At 47.8% G+C, this 18,452-nt stretch overlaps 1 long non-coding RNA gene across 1 annotated transcript in view; it reads right to left on the minus strand.

Moving 5' to 3' along the window:
- The window catches only part of LOC106735176 (uncharacterized), a 152,836-nt gene extending 135,061 nt beyond the window's left edge, over window positions 1–17,775 (minus strand). The window contains exon 1 of the long non-coding RNA XR_001370583.1: window positions 17,735–17,775. This is a non-coding gene — a long non-coding RNA (uncharacterized LOC106735176). The remainder of the gene's footprint in view (window positions 1–17,734) is intronic.
- Window positions 17,776–18,452: the final 677 nt, after the last annotated feature.

Raw genomic sequence — 18,452 nt, forward strand, 5'->3', positions numbered from 1 at the left:
GAAATAACCTAAGATCCATCATTTCCCCTCCCCTGACCACAAACAAGGGGCATTTCTTTGTGCCTTTGTAAAAAGCCCCAGCGAAGAGCAGAAAGGAGGGCAGCTTCCAAACAGGCTGTCAGATTTAGCCAAACAACTGGTCTCCCCATCGCTAATTAAGTTAATCCGGGTGGGTTTTTCTTTTCTTTTCTTGCCTGATTTCCTCCCGCGGCATCAGCAGGGACACCACAGAGCAATGTACAGGGTAACCGTTAGGCGGGCTTTCTCTTCAGCTGACAAAACGCATTAACGCCACCGAGGAGGGAACCGCGCGCCCCCCTGCACCCCCGATACCACACAAGTAATCAAAAACCTATTTTGTCTTCAGCTGACCATACAGTGCCTATGCCAGGGTAAACAGATCTGCCTTCTGCGGCTTTCCCCGCTTCCCCTTTCCTCCCTCTCCATTCCCCCCCCATCCATGTTTGGGGAGTTTTGGGATGTCATAACATTACATTGTGTCTGTTTATCTGAAATAGTCCCTCTCAAAACGCTTGTTTGTTCAACCCGACTGACATGTTGATACAGCTCCTGACAGCTGAGTGACTCCGATTGAAATAAAATGTAAAGTAAACACATTTGCATATAGTTTATCCACAGCCTGGGTCTGAGGAAGCAGAGGAAATAAGGGGATTGAAGTTGGAATTTCTTTTTTTTTTTTTGAAGAGTTTTTTGCTATGAGGTGCCTGTACTCACCAGAGACAGAGAGAAACAGAAAATGAGAAATCGCCCCCTCCCCCTGCCAGAGGGGATGGCCACACCTCAATCCCTTCTCCTCTGTTCTCCTCTTGGGATCTTGGGCGGGCACGCAAGCACACGCGGCCAGGGTGAGTTTTAAGTTGCCCGATCCAGGACTCGAACCGCATTCGACTATGTGGGAGTCCAGCCTCATAACCACTCCTCCATCTGCTGCTGATCCCTGCAATTGGAATTTCTTATCTTCGTCACCCATCTTCGCAGTCTCTACTCCCTTTTTTTTTTTTACCCCCTCTCCCCAACTCTCTGCTCCTGGACTGTTTCAGGCATTCAAGGACTGGCCAACCACTGGAGTTTAAAAAACTTCCTTGAGGGGCCAGCAGGTGGCATGGTGGTTAGGGGTGCTGGACGCCCACATGATTGACCATGGTTTGAGTCCCAGATCTGGTGCCTCGCTCGCTCTCGCGCATGCTTGTGTGCGCGCGCGCTCGCTCGCTCTCTCTCTGTCTTGCTGGTCAAATTGAAAATAACTATAATGATAAATAAAATAAAGGAAATAATTTTTTTTTTAAAGCTCCCTTTATAGCTTCAGCCTGATGGTCTCCCTCACTTGGCCTGAGCGTCTGAGGGCCTGGGTAGTCTGTTTAGGGAATCTAAGAGCCTGAGTGAATCTAAACAAATGAGCCGAGCCCTGTGTGTTTGGGCGGATCCTATCCCTTCTTTGAACTGGTCTCTGTAAAATGAGGTGGTTACACTAAACGTGATCTCTTGGAACTTTTCCAACTTGGATCTTCTACATATACTTTCTTGGATATTCAGGGACTTGACACTTTTTTTTTTTTTTTTTTAAAAAAAGGGAGAAATCACCCCCTGGGGGGATGACCACGCTGCAATCCCTTCTCCTCCATTCTCCTCTTGGGATTTTGGAGACACATGCACACGTGCTTGGCATGTTCTTCCAGGCACCAGGTCCTGATGTGAACCTCATGGTTGGCCAGGGGGGAGCCAGTCGCCTTAACCACCACACCACCTGGCTGGCCCAACATACAACCATAATAGCTAAAATGTCCTATCACACACTGAGACCCTAACTCCCAAGGTCCTTAGGAAATGGAACTCCATCTAATTCCTGGCTCAATTTTTTTGTTGTTTTTGTTTTTGTTTTCATAAAGGAATCAGAGGGACCAGCAGTTGGCATAATGGCTATGTTGCTGGACTCCTATGTAGTCAAATGCGGTTCGAGTCCTGGACCCGGTGCCTTAAAACTCACACTGGGTGCAGCCATTCCCCCCGGAAGGTGATTTCTCACTTGTCAGGCTCCAGGAGAAGATGGTGGTTAAAGGAGTTAAAGTTCCTCGTAATTTTTGCTTGTTGGAAGAACTTGAAGAAGGACAAAAAAGGAGTAGGCGGTGGTACGGTTAGCTGAGGCCTTGAAGATGATGAAGATGTGACACTTACAAGGTGGACAGGCCTGATTACCAGGCCACCAAGGACAAATTATGAAAACAGTATAGCCTGAAAGTAGAACGAGGACCTACATGCCCAGAAGCTCCTCCATCAGTTCGATTTGTAACAAAAATTAACATGAATGGAACAAATAATTCCAGTGGGATGGTGGATGCACAGAACATACGAGTGTTAGCAAAATACCAAAACCCTTATGGCATTAAAGTTGTCCTTCAAGGGACCAGCAGTTACCGTAGTGGCTGTGTCGCTGGACTCCCATGTAGTCGACCACGGTTCAAGTCCCGGATCCAGTGGCTTAAACTCATGCTGGGCACGTGTGCATGCATGCCCAAGATCCCGAGAGAAGAATGGAGGAGAAGGGATTATGGTGTGGCCATCCCCACTGGGGGGTGATTTCTCGCTTTCTGTCTCTCTGTCTCTGTCTGGCGAGCACACACGCCCTATAGAAAAAAAACCTCTTAAAAAAAAAAAAAAAAGTTGTCCTTCAAGAACTACAACATCTAATGATGTCCCAAAGAAAATACGAAGCTTCCACAGCCACCAGAAGGACAAACACACAACAATTCTTTTTAGGGCTCTCAAATTTGTCTTAAATCAACCTTCTACTCATATAAATGTCTTGATTAAATATCACAATGCGAATACCCACAGATTAAGGAAAACAATTCCAGCTGATAAACATGACCGGACATTTGTAAGAATATATTTAATACATGTACACCCGTTATGTTTTCAGGTAGCAAGAGGGGAAAATGCAGCACAATTTCTTTTTCCCTTGTTAAGACACTGTCGTTCAAACGTAAGCCTGGAGTTCTTGAAATAGAATTCTAGTTTTCAAGATGAAAGCATGGCAAGAATTGTCAGATGGCAGTGGTGTAAGCGTGTGTGCGTGTGTGTGTGTGTTTTAGAGGTTTTTGCTATAGGGCATGTGCCCTCGCCAGACAGAGAGAGAGAGAAAGCAAGAAATCACCCCCCAGGGGGGATGGCCATGCCACAATCCCTTCTCCTCCACTGTCCTCTCAGGATCTCGGCCACGCATGCACACGCACCCGGCGTGAGTTTAAGCCACTGGGTCCGGGATTCGAACCACGGTCAACTACGTGGGAGTCCAGAGACATAGCCATTACTCTAACTGCTGGTCCCAGCATGTGTGTTTCTGAAAAGTAAAAATATCTCAAGAAGGGAAAACAGAAATGGGATGCTTTATCCATCTGGCTGAGTGAAAGAGCTGCAGTCAAAATTGTTTAAGGTGGCAGGTACAATGAATACTGTCACAAATCATGTTAATTTTTGAAGCGGTGTGGGTGCTGACTACTAGTAGTATCAAAAATATGTTCAGGATTGCTTTGATACCTGTATTTATAATTAAAAAAAATGTTGGGGGGCATGTATCGATGAATTTCTGTTAAAATCTGTTCCTGTGGGGACCAGCAGTTAGAGTAATGGCTATGTCGCTGGACTCCCATGTAGTCAACTGCGGTTCGAGTCCCAGACCCGGTGGCTTAAACTCACGCTGGGCGCATGTACGTGCGTGCCCAAGATCCCGAGAGGAGAATGGAAGAGAAGGGACTGTGGCGTGGTCATCCCCACGGTGGGGGGTGATTTCTCGCTGTCTCTCTGGTGAACACATGCGCTATATAGCAAAAACCTCTCAAAAGAAAAAAAAAGAAAAGAAAAAAATCTGTTCCTTTGTGGTACATGTAACAGACATGGTAAATATTTGTTTACAGTTTTGTTTTAACCAACCACGCATTTAAGTTGAAGTGAAGTCAACAAAAAGGAAACAGGTGTGTGGATATGTGATTTTGAGATTAACGTTAGTCTTAAATGTAAATAAAATGTGGAACGTGTCCTCAGAAAAAAATAAATAAATAAATAAGGGAAGCAGAAAGCAGTACTCAGCATAGCCTGTGGCAGACATGGCTAAACGAGCACAGCTCTTTTTCTCACTAATACTCAGGAGGCCTCAGAACCCTACTCAACACAGCCATCCCGGTAGCTACTGGGTCATCAGAAAAACACATCATGACTTTTCCAACAACCCAATGTATTTTATTTATGTATCTATTTGCTTGTTGTGATTTTTAAGCTACCAGGTCCAGGACTTGAACCACTGTCAGCCAAATGGGAATCTAGTACCTTAACCACCACACCACCTGCTGGCCCATCACAGTAGCTATTAATATCACCACATTGATTAGAGTTGACTCTCCAGATTCAACCCATTTTCAACCTCGCCCTAACCCTGACACCAACGGCCTAATGAGGTGGTTCTCAATGTGGAGGTCTCAGAGCAGTAGCAGTGACATTCAGGAGGTCTTTGTTGGGACCCAAAGTTCTGCATTTCTTTTTTTTTTTTTTTTTTTTTTTTTTTCCGTGAGGTGTTTTTTTTCTTAAAGTGTTTTCTTTGGCTCACCAGAGAGACAGAGAAATCACCCCCCCAGGAGGGATGGCCATGCCGCAATCCCTTCTGCTCCATTCTCCTCTCAGGATTTTGGGCACACACACACATGTGTTCCCAACCTGAGTTTTAAGCCGCCAAGTCTAGGACTTGAACCACAGTCAACTACATGGGAGTCTAGGAACGTAACCATGATGCCATCTGCTGGTCCCAAAAGCTCTGCATTTCTAACAAGCACCTGGGTGGTCAATGCTGTCGTTTGAGGACTACACTTGCAGAAAACAGGCTAGAACCCCCCGTGAAGCTACCCTTCTCCAAATGCAGTCAACCTCTCAGGCTCCCACTTACAGATTCATTTCAGTTCTTCACTTTTATCACAAAGGCCCAAGACAAAGCAAACTGGGCCTGCCTCACCTGCTCACGCCATGGATATGTTTCAATATGGGCATTTCCATACCCTGTAAAGAAAATGAGTATCAATGCACAGCATTTGCCTAATGAAACCTGAATGCTGTGAAGGGCCCCAAGGATAAATTCAGGCAAATACATTTGCATACAGTTGACAGGCCTTTGCCAGGGACCAAACTGCCCTCCACGGGAGCTGGGCCTCAGTTACAACTTGCCTTGGGCTTAGCAGAGCTCGCCATGGGGCAGGTAACCATGTGCCCTGAACTCCGAGCCTGCCCAGCAGGGCTCCCTTCCTGCTTCTAAGAACCTCCCCTCCTTTATAGTTAATCAATAAACATGAGGGGCCAGCAGGTGGCATAGTGGTTAAGGCACTGGATTCCCACTGGCTGGCCACAGTTCGAGTCCAGGACCCGGCAGCTTGAAACTCACACTGGGTACATGTGTGTGCACGCACACATAGGTGAGCCATTCTCACCCAAGCAGGACGGGCAGCCAGGAGTGGGCCTTGTAATCACACGATTGACAAGACACCCTAGAGAAGGTACATGACAACTTCAGATGGCAACCACCACCACATGAGGGGGTAGGAAGCAAGGGCTGTAGGGGACCCCAGGTTAAGTAACAGAGATGAATCAAAGTGCATAATGCCCTGTCACACTCCTAGCCTTCTCCTGTGCTGCTCCTTGAACCCAAAATGCCTCCCACACTTCTCTAGTTGGTGAACTTTTACATTAACGTCACCACTCTTTTTTTAAAAGAAAAAAAGGATTTTTATTTAACTTTATTTATTTTAATTTGACCAGAAAAAGACAAGCGAGAGGGAGAAAAGAGAGAGAGGGAAAGTGAGAAAGCAAGCTGCCAGGTCCGGGACTTGAACCACAGTCAGCCATGTGGGAGTCCAACACCCTTAACCACCATACCACCTGCTGGCCCAACATCACCACCCTCTTCATCGCCATACCTAAAATGAACTGAACACCTAGAATGTGCCACAAATAACATCACCTTCTTCAAGGGACTAGCAGTTAGCGTAATGGCTATGTCGCTGGACTCCCATGTAGGTGACCGCGGTTCACGTCCCGGACCCGGTGGCTTAAAATTCACGCCAGGCGTGTGTGCACACGTGCCCAAGATCCTGAGAGGAGAATGGAGGAGAAGGGATTGTGGTGTGGCCATTCTCCCTGGGGGGGTGATTTCTCACTTTCAGTCTCTCTTTGTCTGTCTGTTTGGCGAGAGCACACGCCCTATAGCAAAAACCTCTCCAAAAATAAATAAATAAATAACATCACCTTCTTGGCAGCCAGAAACAATGTGTTCAGAGACAGATTGAGAGAGAATACTTGCAATACATTTTTATATTATCATATTATTTTTTAGAGAGATTTTTGCTATAGGCAGGTGTTCTCACTGGAGAGACAGAGGACAATGAGACAGAAAGTGAGAAATCACCCACCAGGGGGAGGGCCATGCCACAATCCATTCTCCTCTCGGGATTTTGGGTACACATGCACCCGGCATGAGATTCAAGTCACGGGTGCATGAATCTAGGACTCAAATGGCAATCAGCCACATGGGAGTCCAGAGTCTTAACCATTATGCCACCTGTTGGCCCCACATATTTCTTAACTATTGATTAATGAAATAAAACATACCTCAGGCTGGACTAAAAATGTTACACGGATTAACTCACAACCAAGTCACCAGGGACTAGGTCAGTCCTTACACACAGATCAGAAAGCAAGGACTTGGAGAGGGGAGGTGATTTACCCAAGGCCATACCACTTATAAGTGACAGAGCCAAGGGTCAGCCCTGTAGCCTAGTAGTTAGGTGGTTGGATGTCACATAGCCAACTGAAGTTCGAATCCCAGCCTGAGGCTTGAAAAAACACACTGGCCACATGTATGTACGTGCCCCAGGTACAGACAAGGATGGAGAAATGGAGAAGGCATAGGAGTATGACCATATCCTACTGGGAGATTTGGCCACCCACGGGAACACAATCACAGGTCCTGGGGTTAGGAAGCAGATGTGCTTGTGGGGTGGCCATTGCTCTTACCAGAGGGTTCCCACGTCAGATCCCAACCAGAAGCATCCTTCTCTCCCTGTCATCTTCCACCATTTTCCCCAGAGCCTTACCCTCATCTGATCCCTCCTATAGCTCTTGGTCTTTCTGCTACGATCACTATCCCTCACAAGGAGGGACTCCAGAGCCAGCGGGTGGTGTGGTGGTTAAGGCAGCTGGATTCCTGCACAGCCAACGGCAGTTCAAGTCCCGAATTCGGTGGCTTGAAAATCACGCTGGGTGCATGTTCGTGCACGCCCAAGATCCCAAAAGGAAAATAAAGAAGGGATTACAGCGTGGCCATGCTCCCTCAGGGGTGATTTCTCACTTTCCCTCTCGGTGTCTCTCTCCTCTCTGGTGAACGTTCATGTCCTATGGCAAAAACCTTTTAAAAAAAAAAAAAAAAAAGAGTGTGTCCAGGTGCCAGGCAGTGGTGTAGCAGTAAAATGAGACCCTGCAGGACAATCCCCTGTGGGAAGGTTCATGTTCACCTTGAAGACTTCCCGAAGTACTCTGAGCTTGCTGTGCCCATCATCTGGGACTCACTGAAGCTGGGGTCAGATCGTTGCACCAGGACCCTGTGGAGGGTGCTCTCTGTCTCTGTCTCTCTGTCTCTCTCTGTCTCTGTCTCATAGAAGAAATAAACTTTTTTCTTTAATTAAAAAAAAAAGGGGAAAAAAGGGGGGAGGGTCCAGCAGATGGTATGGTGGTTAAAGGAGCTGGACTCCCACATGCTCAACTATGGTTCAAGTCCTGGACCTGGTGGCTTGTTTTCTCACTCTTTCTCTCTCACTCCCTCTATCCCTCTCTGGTCAAATTAAAAACAAATAAAGTTAAATAAAATAATTATTTTTAAAAAAGAATCCATCAAGGCAGGACATTTCTCTCCATCACTGGTGGCGCCTGTGTTTAGAATAACGCAGGCGTGTGGTAGATATGCAATAAAGGTATCATCGAGGACCATCAGGAGACCCTTTTCTTTAATTTTTGCTAGAGGGCACATGAGCTCACTGGAGAGATACAGAGGGAGGAAAAGAGACGGCCACGCTGCAATCCCTTCTCCTCGCTTCCATTCTCCTCTGGGATTTGGGGCAAACAACAAACATGCACTAGCAAGTTTTGCAAGCCACCAGGTCTGGGACTCGAACTGTGCAGTTGGCCACATGGGATCCAGCCGTCTTAACCACCACACCACCGGCAGGCCCCAGGCTGCTTTTCTCACTGGACTTGGGCCATCTGATGGCTTTGTCTTAATGAGCAAGAACAGAACGAGCCCTCAGCCCGCTCTCTGGCTCCCCTAACCCAGAGTGAAACCGAAGGAATCCAGCTCTCTGCACACTGAAATCCACACAGCTGAGGCGTGTCCCGCCACCCGAGTCCTTGAGAGGAAAGCTGTAAACACACAGAGGAAAATGGGGTGTTGATGACGTCATGCCTGCCCAGGCCAGGCTGTTCTGTCCTGGGCCCACATTCTTTCCTAGCCTAACAGCCGGGTGATTTAGCAAGAAAGCAGGTTGTCTCCACGGTGATCCACATGAGATTCAGGACCACGCACCTCCTGCGCGTCCATTTTCAAGCGCGAGAAAAGCTGAAACTCTTCCAGGAATAGGGATAGGATTTTTTTTCTGCTCCCCAATTTTTTTTTTTTTTGGTGAAATTTTTGCTACACTCACCAGAGAGAGAGCGAGAAATCACCCCCGAGGGGGGATGGCCACGCCACAACCCCTTCTCCTCCGTTCTCCTTTTGGGATCTTGGGGGTGCATGCACACGCGCCTAGTGTGAGTTTAAGCTGCCAGGTCCAGGACTTGAACCATGATCAACTATGTGGGAGTCCAGTGACATTGCCATTATGACTACTGCTGGTCCCAGGACTACCATTTTTTTTTGGATAGATTTTCACTATAGGGCGCGTGCGCTCGCCAGACAGACAGAGAGAGACATAGAGACAGAAAGCGAGAAATCACCCCCCAGGGGGGATGGCCACACCGCAATCCCTTCTCCACCATTCTCCTCTCAGGATCTTGGGCACGCACGCACATGCACCCAGCGTGAGATTTAAGCCACCGGGTCCGAGACGTGAACTGCGGTCGACTACGTGGGAGTCCAGCAACATAGCCATTACGCTAACTGCTGGTTCCCTCAGTTTCTCTCTTGAGAGCACTCAGGCCCTGTAGCAAATTTTTAAATAATAATAAAATAAATAAATATTGAAAAAAAAAAAAAAAAGAAGAGGAGGAGGAAGTCTGATCCCACATGGTGACCATGGCTTGACCGTGCCCCAGTCCACCTAAGACACAAGGCACACATAGTGCCTGGGGTCTAATGGGTTTAGGAACAGGAGGAAGGGGAGGGACCAACAGGTGGTGTGGTGGTTAAGGTGCTGGACACTCCCACATGGCCAACCATGGTTCGAGTCCTGGACCTGATGGCTTGCTTTCTCACTTTCCCTCTCTTTCTCTGTGTGTGTCTCTCTCTGGTTAAATTTAAAAATGAATGAATAAACACAATTTTTAAAAAATAAAAAGAACTGGAAGGAGGAGATAGGGGCATAACCAGACTCTGGAGGGTGGTCATATATCCTCCTCTCTCTCACACGCTCGCCTGGGTGTGAGCAGCTCTATCATGAATAAACAAACACTTCTTAAAAAGAGGAATAAACTAAGTTGTAGAGTCATGGTGCCCCTCAACCTTCAACGTGTCAAATTACCTCATAGTTGTCGTGAAAGCCACTTGGACATCATAACAGGGGCTATAAAATTCAGTGTTTCAGAAAGACCATCTCCCCCAGGCCAGTCAGTGGAGAGGTGGTTAAATCGGCTGGATTCCACATGGCTAATCCCTCAGTTCAAGTCCGGGACCCAGAGACTTGAAAAACAGTGGGTACATGTGCATGCATATCCAAAATTTCAAAAGGAGAGAAAGATGCAGGAAATGGGATTGTAGTGTGACCACATCCCATGGCGGGGTGGAGTGCTCTCTCACTTTCCCTCTCTCTTTCTGGCTCTCTGGAAAATACACACATTCTTTGGCAAGATATTTTGTATTGTTTTTCAATACTTTGTTTTCTTTCTTTTTTTTGCTATAGGATACATGCACTCACCGGAGTCAGTCAGAAACAGAGAAAGAGAGAGAGGGAAAGTGAGACGCTCCCCAGGAGGAATGGCCACACTACGGTTCTTCTCTTCTAGTCTCCTCTTGAGATTTTGGGCATGTAAGCACAACATGCTCAGCATGATTTTCAAACTGCCGGGTCCAGGACTCCTGTAGTTGGCCACGTAGGGTCCAGGTACCTCAACCTCCATGCCATCTGCTGGTCCCCAGATTTTCTTTTAATGACAAATAGTGTATGGTCTCACTTTTTTTTTTTTTTAGATTTAATTTTTTTTAATTTGCTACAGGACACATGTGCTCAGCAGAGAGAAGGAAAAGGAAAAGAAAAAGAAAAGAGAAGCAAAGCAAAGCAAAGCGAAATGCCAGGTCTAGGACTTAAACCATGGTTGTCCATGTGGGAGGCCAGCACCTTAACCACCATGCCACCTGCCAGCCTGATGACAAACAGTATATGATCCCACTTGTAAGATGGCTAGACTGGTCCAATTCAGAATGAGAGTAGAGCAGTGGACGCCAGGGACTGAGAGAAGGGGAAACCGGGACTTGTTAGCTCCTTTGGCAAGATGCCAAGAGTTGTAGAGTGTCAGGGAACAGAGAGGGATAGTGAGGACGGCTACCCAGCAGGGTCGCACTTAATGCCACAGAACCGCACTTAATGCCACAGAACCGTATGCTGAAAAGTGCCTGAAATGCTAACTTTTGTTACGTATATTGTAACCACAATTCTAAAAAGTAAGAACAAGCCCCCTGAGCCACTCTTCTTGCACTCAGCCTGCTCCTACCTCTGGGGGGTATACTTAGTGAACTACCCTTTAAAAAAACTTTTTAAAAAGGGGCACCAGCAGTTGGCATAATGGCTATGTCGCTGGACTCCCATGTAGTTGACCACAGTTCGAGTCCCGGACTCGGTGACTTAAACTCACGTGGGTGCGCATGTGTGTGCCCAAGATCCTGAGAAGAGAATGGAGAAGGGATTGCAGTGTGACCATCCCCCATAGGAGGCGATTTCTCGCCTCTTGTCTTTCTGGCGAGCGCACATGCCCTATAGCAAAAATGTCTCAAAAAAAAAAAAAAAAGAATTTAAAAAAAAAAGCAAAAGAAAAAAAAAAAAGCAAAAGAAAATGCATCTGTGGACCTCTGATGACCTAATACTAAATGCCCTATGCCAGCCCCATGTTGAAGACTCACTTGGCATGCAGAGTGGAGGGATCCCAGTTCATTCTACAGCAACACACTCTCTCCTGCGTAGCTTACCAACCACAGACACGCATGTCTCACAGTTTGGGAGGTTGGAAAGCCCCAGATCACATGCAAGCTCGGCTGGGTGTGGTGAGGGCCCTGTCTGGGTTTCGAACCGTTGACCTTTCCCTGTGCCCTCTCATGACAGAAGGGGCAAACGTGCTCCCCTGGGTTTGTTTTGCCATGGAGCACATGTTCTCACCAGACACAGAGAAAGGGAAAGTGAAAAAGCACCCCCTAGAGTGGATGGCCACACTGCAATCCCTTCTCCTCAGTTTCCTCTCAGGATTGTGGGCACATACACACCACTTGTTCAGTGTGATTTTCAAGCCACTGGGTCCAGGACGCAAATGGTACAGTCAGCCATGTGGGATCCAGTGCCTTAACCTCCACACCACCTACCGGCCACCTAGGCCTTATTTTTTTTTTTAATTAGGGCACTAATCCTGGTTCATGAGGACTCCACCCCCATGACATTATCACCTCCCAAAGGCCCCACCTCTTAATGCAATCACATCGGGAATTATGTTTCTACGTATGAACTCGCAGGGTGGGTAGAAGACATGCACAATCAGACCACAGCAGAGAGAAAAGAGGCCAACAGGACCCCCCTCCAGCTGGCCTAACAGACTAGGGTCTCCCATAAGCACCCTGGGTTCAGTCAAGGCCCGGACTCGCTTTGCCGGCAACCCCTCCCTAATGAGATTACAGACGTGCGCTAGGGGGAGAGGGAGCGGGCATGGTTTTGATTTACTTCCACCAGCTCCCCACTCGATGTCGGAGCCGTTCTGCAAGGACCTCGCATGTGCCTGGTTTCCCCTCGGTAATGAGAAACCAAGGCTAGCTTAGATTAAATGGTCCCGAAAGTCTCATTGGGAATCGGGTTCCAAACGTAGAACTTGCCAGAGAAGTGCATTCCCTCATCCAAGCAGGCGTAAAATAAGAGTCTGGTTCCTAGGACCCGAGGGCTTCCCACAGTATTCAGAAACTTACACTTACTCCCCCAAATCTCAGGACTGTTGCGGTAGGGAGTACTTCAGGAAGAGAGAATAGAGAAGAAAGGCCTTTATTAGGGACCTATGTTAATGCCAGGGGCTGGCAGGTGGTGTGGTGGTTAAGGGCGCTGGATTTCCACATGGCCAACTGCAGTTCAAGTCCTGGACCTGGAGGCTCACTTTCTTGCGCTCTCTCTCCCAATTAAAATAAAGTTAAATAAAGTAATTTAAAAAATTTAAAAAAAGATGTCCTGTCAATCAAACCTTATTTTTCTAATGAGGAAACCAAGCTCAGAGAATACAGCAGATTTGGACATCAGGGGAGGAGCTGGGCTTGAACCCATGTAAGTCTGGTGCACATACCTATGTTTTCTATTTAACCACCTGTTGCTGTTACAATTGCTGTGTAACGAATCGCCCCAAAACTTGGCATGTAAAACTACCATCCTTTTATTCTGTTTGCAAAGTCTAAATCAGGACGTTAGACAGAGTGGGTGTGATGTGTTTAATCCTAAACCCTGAAAAAGACACACTGAAGTCCTCACCCCCCAGTACCTCAGAATGCAACCTGATTGGGGGACCAGCAGTTAGCGTAATGGCTATGTTGCTGGACTCCCATGTAGTCGACCAGGGTTCGCGTCCCGGACTCAGTGACTTAAAACTCACGCCGGGCACGTGTGCATGCGTGCCCAAGATCCCGAGAGGAAAATGAAGAAGGGATTGCGGAGTGGCCATCTCCCCTGGGGCGGGGGGGGCTGATTTCTCGCTTTCTGTCTCTGTCTCTGTCTGTCAGATGAGCGCACCCCGCCCCCCAAAAAAAAAAACCCTAAAAAAAAAAAAAAAAAAAAAGAATGTAACCTGATTGGAAATTGGGTCTCTACAGAGGGAATTACGTTAGTGGGTCCCAATCCAACATGACTGCTATCCTTATAAGAAGGAGAATTTAAAGTTCAGCCAGCCGGGCATGGTACTTAAGGTGCTGGATCCCACATGGCCAAATGTGGAGTTCAAGGCCCAAACCCGGCAGCTTGGAAAACACACCAGCACATGAGCACGTGTGCCCCAAATCCCAAGAGAAGAACAGAGAAGAGATTGTGGTGTAGCCACCCTGCTAAGAGATGGTGTGTGCGTGCTCACGCGCGCTCCCTCTCTCTCTCTCACATAAATGCATGTGCTCTATAGCAAATTTCAAAAATAATAAAGTTGAAAAATAAAAAGGGAGATCTGGACCCAGAGACAGACCCGCACAGGAGGAGGTGATGTAGAGAGACATGACAAGAACATCACGTGAAGATGGAGGACTGGAGTGACACGGGTACCTGCCAGGCAATGCCAGATTGCCTACAACCACTGGAAGCCAAGCCGTGGAGGTGAGAAAGCTCCGTCCTCTATGGTTTGCAGACGAGCACGGCCCTGGCAACACCTTGGTCTCAGATTTTGAGGCGCCAGAGAAACGAGACAATTCATTTCTATTGTGCCAAATACCAGTCCATGGTATTCTGCTATGGCCGCCCTAGAGACTCACACGCCGTAAGGCCGAGGTGAACATCAGGGTGCCAGGCCCTCCGGCCCCTTCAGCTAGTCCCTCTCTCCTTCCGTGTGCTTTACACACTGGATTTCTGCACACGATTTTCTTTGAAGAAGGGTTTCCCTAGTTATAAAAGCACTTTCATTTTTATGAGACGAGAAATAGAAACTGAAGTTCAAAGAGAAGTCAGATTTAACCAAAGTCATCCAACCATTCCGCAGCAGCTTGGAGACACGAACACGAGTTTTTTTGGCTGCCGATCTGGTGTTTGGGGCTTTTTTGTTTGTTTTTAACTTTTTCTAAATTTAATGTGTGTGTGTGTGTTACAGGATGCACGCACTCACCAGAGAGACGAAGTGAGAGATGGCCACTCATGGGAATTGGGCCACACTGCAACTCCTTTTCCCACTTCTCCTCCCCAGGTTTTGGGTAGGCACAAGCGTACAGGTGTATTTCAAGCCACTGGGTTACAAGTGTTCCACACAGTCGGCCATGTGGGGTCCAGCTGCCTTAACCTCGTCATCTGCTGGCCCTACTCCTCTTTTCTTTAGTTTCCCCCACACATCATCTGGGGTGGAAGTCCAGGCACAGTGAGAATACAAACGCATGAAGACCCATGAAAATAAGGGTTTTTTTTGTCTTAGGGTTTTTTTGGGGGTTTTTTTTATTTGTTTTTTTTTGTTTTTTTGGTTTTTTTTGAGAGGGTTTTTTGCGATAGGGTGCATGTGCCCACCAGAAAGACAGAGAGAGAGACAGAAAGCGAGAAATCACCCCCCAGGGGAGTGGCCACCCTGCAATCCCTTCTCCTCTTGGGATCTTGGGCACGCATGCACATGTGCCTGGCGTGAGATCTAAGCCCCCGAGTCCAGGACTCAAACTATGGTCGACTACATGGGAGTCCAGCGACATAGCCATTACACTAACTGCTGGTCCTGAAAGTAAGTTGTTGTTTTTTTGTTTTTTTGTTTTTTTTAGAAAGAGGTTTATGTGGGGGCCGCAAGCAGCGTGGTAGTTAAAGGCACTGGACTCTCATATGGCTGACTATAGTTCGAGTCCCAGACCTGGCAGCTTGCTTGCTTGCTTTCTCTGGTCACAATTGAAAAACAATGATAATAATTCTTTAATTTTTTTTTTTTTTTTTTTTTTTTTGGCTATAGGCCATGTGCACTAGCTTAGAGAGACAGAAAGAATATAAGAAGTCACCCCCCAGGGGGTATAGCCACACTGCAATCCCTTCTCCTCCATTCCCCTCAGGGGATTTTGGGCACACACACACATTCAACCTGAGTTTTAATCCATCTGGGTTCGAGACTCGAACTGCAGTCAACTATGTAGGAGTCCAACGATATAACCATTATACCATCTGCTGGTCCTTATTATTTTTTTTAAGGTTTTTGCCATAGGGCGTGTACGTTTACAAGAGAGAAAGAGACACACAGAGACAGTGGGAAGAAAAGTGAGAAATGATCCCCCTGGGGGGATGGCCAGGCTGCAATCCCTTCTCCTTTCTCCTCTCAGAATTTCGGGCACATGCGCATGTGCACACCCGCGCACGCGCACACACACACGCACACACCTGTGGCATGATTTTCAAGCTGCCTCCGGGCCTTGAACTGCAGTCAACCATATGGGAGTCCAGTGCCTTAAACACTGCACCACCTGCTCCTCCCCCCCACACACACCCCGTGACTGTTTGGCAGGCGCCATTTTGCATGGCTCCACTTCGAAAGCTCCTTTCCCCCAGCGGCCCGTGTTCACCACTTCTGGCGAAAGAGGTGCCCTCTTGCATCAAGCGCCCAGGCTCCAAGGCCAGGCCGCCAGGGCACGAGGACTGGGCAGCCCCTCCCTGCAGTGACCTTACAGGATGCCCTTTGGGCAGAGGTGAGAGGTAGGTGGGGGCTGGCAGAGCAGGCCCAGGGCACAGGGTTAGGCCCTGATAACCCGAGATCAAAGCAGCCTGTCAGCGGTGTCAGCTGAGAGGCAGCCAAGACAAGCTTCACACTGGCTTTATCTCCCTGCTGGCCCGAGAGCAGGGTGGGGACAGCACCGCCGCCACCATGGTTCCCGGAAACTATTTCTGGACACACTGCAGAGACCTTCTGGTGCGTGTGCTCCAGGCTGGCCCTGGGTCGGTCTGCACACATGTGCACCACACGAGGTTTGCTCTGCCACTAGTTCCTTTGGCGTTTTTCTGTTTCTCCCCTAATTTCCCATGTGAATGTATGTATGTGCGCACACACCACGAAGGGTCCCCCCTTCCCTGTAGCATTTCCATTTCTGTTTTGTTGTTGTTATTTAAGAGTTTTTTGGAGGTTTTTGTTTTTTGTTTTTTTTTGCTATAGGGCACGTATGCTCGCCGGAGAGACAGAAAGCAAGAAATCACCCCTCAGAGGGGATGGCCACACTGCAATCCCTCCTCCTCCATTCTCCTTGGGATTTTAGACACACATGACCAGCCTGAGTTTCAAGCCACCGGGTCTGGGACTTGAACTGCTATCAGCCATGTGGGAGTCCAGAGCCTTACCCACCACACCAAATGTTGGCCCCCCTGAATTTCTCTTCCTCTTCCACACCCCAGCACACAGAAGGTAGCTGCAGCCAGACTTACCTCCCTGGTCAACACACACCCACCTGCCCCTTCCTCTCTGGCATTTTCCACTCTTAGTGTTTTCTTCCACTTTCTTTTATACACCTATACGCGCACGCACACACTTGCCAAGGTTATGAGCTCCAGACGCTTTAAAAAGAGCCCAGAGACAACTGCCAATTTAAACAACAAGACCTCCCTTGCCTCCTTCTCCATTATTATGAACTCCTGGACCAGTTTCTACTAGCCAATGTCTGGTTATTTCTTTTCTTACCAGGTGATGACCCCTTCATCTGCAGCTGAAAGAAACAGCTCCTGCTCTTCCCCACCTGTGGCTCCTCTGGCAGAGGAGTGACCCACAGCTGGCTGGGATCAAGCACTTCAACTGCAGCCTACTTCTCAGCATTTTTGAAAAGGAAAGTGGATGAGAGAATGGAAGATCTCCCCTCCCCGCAGGTTATCTCAGAGGTTCCAAAACCTTCCTCACTCCCTAAGTTTGAACTTGCATCTCCACCCTTGAACTCACACATAATTTCTTCACCGTATGTTCAGATAGGTTCTAGGAAAAGGAAAAAGAAGAGAAACCAATGCACCTGCAGGCTTCAGTTTCATCAGAGCAGCCAGGCTGTTAGGGGTGGTGGAAGGGGCAGGAATTGGAGAATGGCTCAGGGAGTCATGCCAATGGCCAGAGGCCAAGAGAACCAAAAGGATTGGTTAATATCCTCACCTCCCGAGTGCTGGAAGACAGCACTGTGGGCCGTGCACAATGTCTAGCACAAAATAAGCACACATCATACATTGCAGCTACGTTTCTCTCAGCCTCCATCTTAACACTCTGCAATGATATCCCCGCTTAATAAACGAGGAAAATGGGCTTCCCGGGAGTTGAGTGACAGCAAACCTAACTACAGCTAGCTCATAAATGCCAGAAGCAGTCTCTTTCCTTTTCCCTACTCTTTCTCCCAAGAAGCAAGGTGGTTGAGGAAAATCATATTGGATCCTTTTGCCTGTTTCACAGACAAATGCACAATTCTGATTTCCGAAATGTGAGTGTGTGTTTAAGATTTTTTTTTTTCGATCCTGGTTGCATCAAAACGTTGAGTAGTAGATCTGAAAGGGCTCAGACAGACCCATTTCTAGGGTGAAAGCAAGTTGCAACAAGCTTGGAAGGGGAGAGGGGCTGCCTCGTTATTACCTACCCTGCACCAGCGTGCTCCTCGACGAGATTATAGCTTCTCAATGCTGCTTTAGAGAAGATGGCTTTCTCTTGGGGGGGATATAAGTATAAGGGAGCTGTCAATCATGGCCTTCCCACCCAAGGGTGGGCTCAAGATCCAAGCTTAGCCAATGAGGAAGCTTGTGAGGCTTCCTCACAAGCCTATCCATTATCTGAGTGGAGGCCTGTATGTTTGTAGCTCATTATTGTCCTCAGCTGAGTTCTTGAGTTTCTGCTGTCCAGTGCCCATGGCCTTGTTTTTTTCCAGAAGCCATGTTTTTCTATTCAACAGGCTCCCCCGTATCCTTTCGGGAAATTCTGTGCATGGGTTGACTCAAGTTGCTTTCTGTCACTTGCAATCAGAGTACTGAGGTGAGATAGGAAACGGCCAGAAACCAGAAGATGGTGTAATGGTTATGTCACTGGACTCCCATGTAATTGACCGTAGTTCAAATCCTGGACCTGGTGTCTTAAAACTCATGCCAGGTTGCATATGTGTGTGTGTGTGCCCAAGATCCTGAAAGGAGAATGGAGAGGAAGGGGTTGGGATTGTAGCATGGCCATCCCCCTTGAGGGGTGATTTTTTGCTTTCTGTCTCTCTGTCTCTCAGGTGAGCCCATGCACCCTATAGTAAAAGTCTCTCTTTCAAAAAAAAGGAAGGTGCTAGGCACACTCAGCGAAGTAGTGGCAGAGGGCAGAGA

This window comes from Tupaia chinensis, unplaced genomic scaffold, assembly GCF_000334495.1.
Source record: "Tupaia chinensis unplaced genomic scaffold, TupChi_1.0 Scaffold000320_1, whole genome shotgun sequence".
Classification (NCBI taxonomy): Eukaryota; Metazoa; Chordata; class Mammalia; order Scandentia; family Tupaiidae; genus Tupaia; species Tupaia belangeri.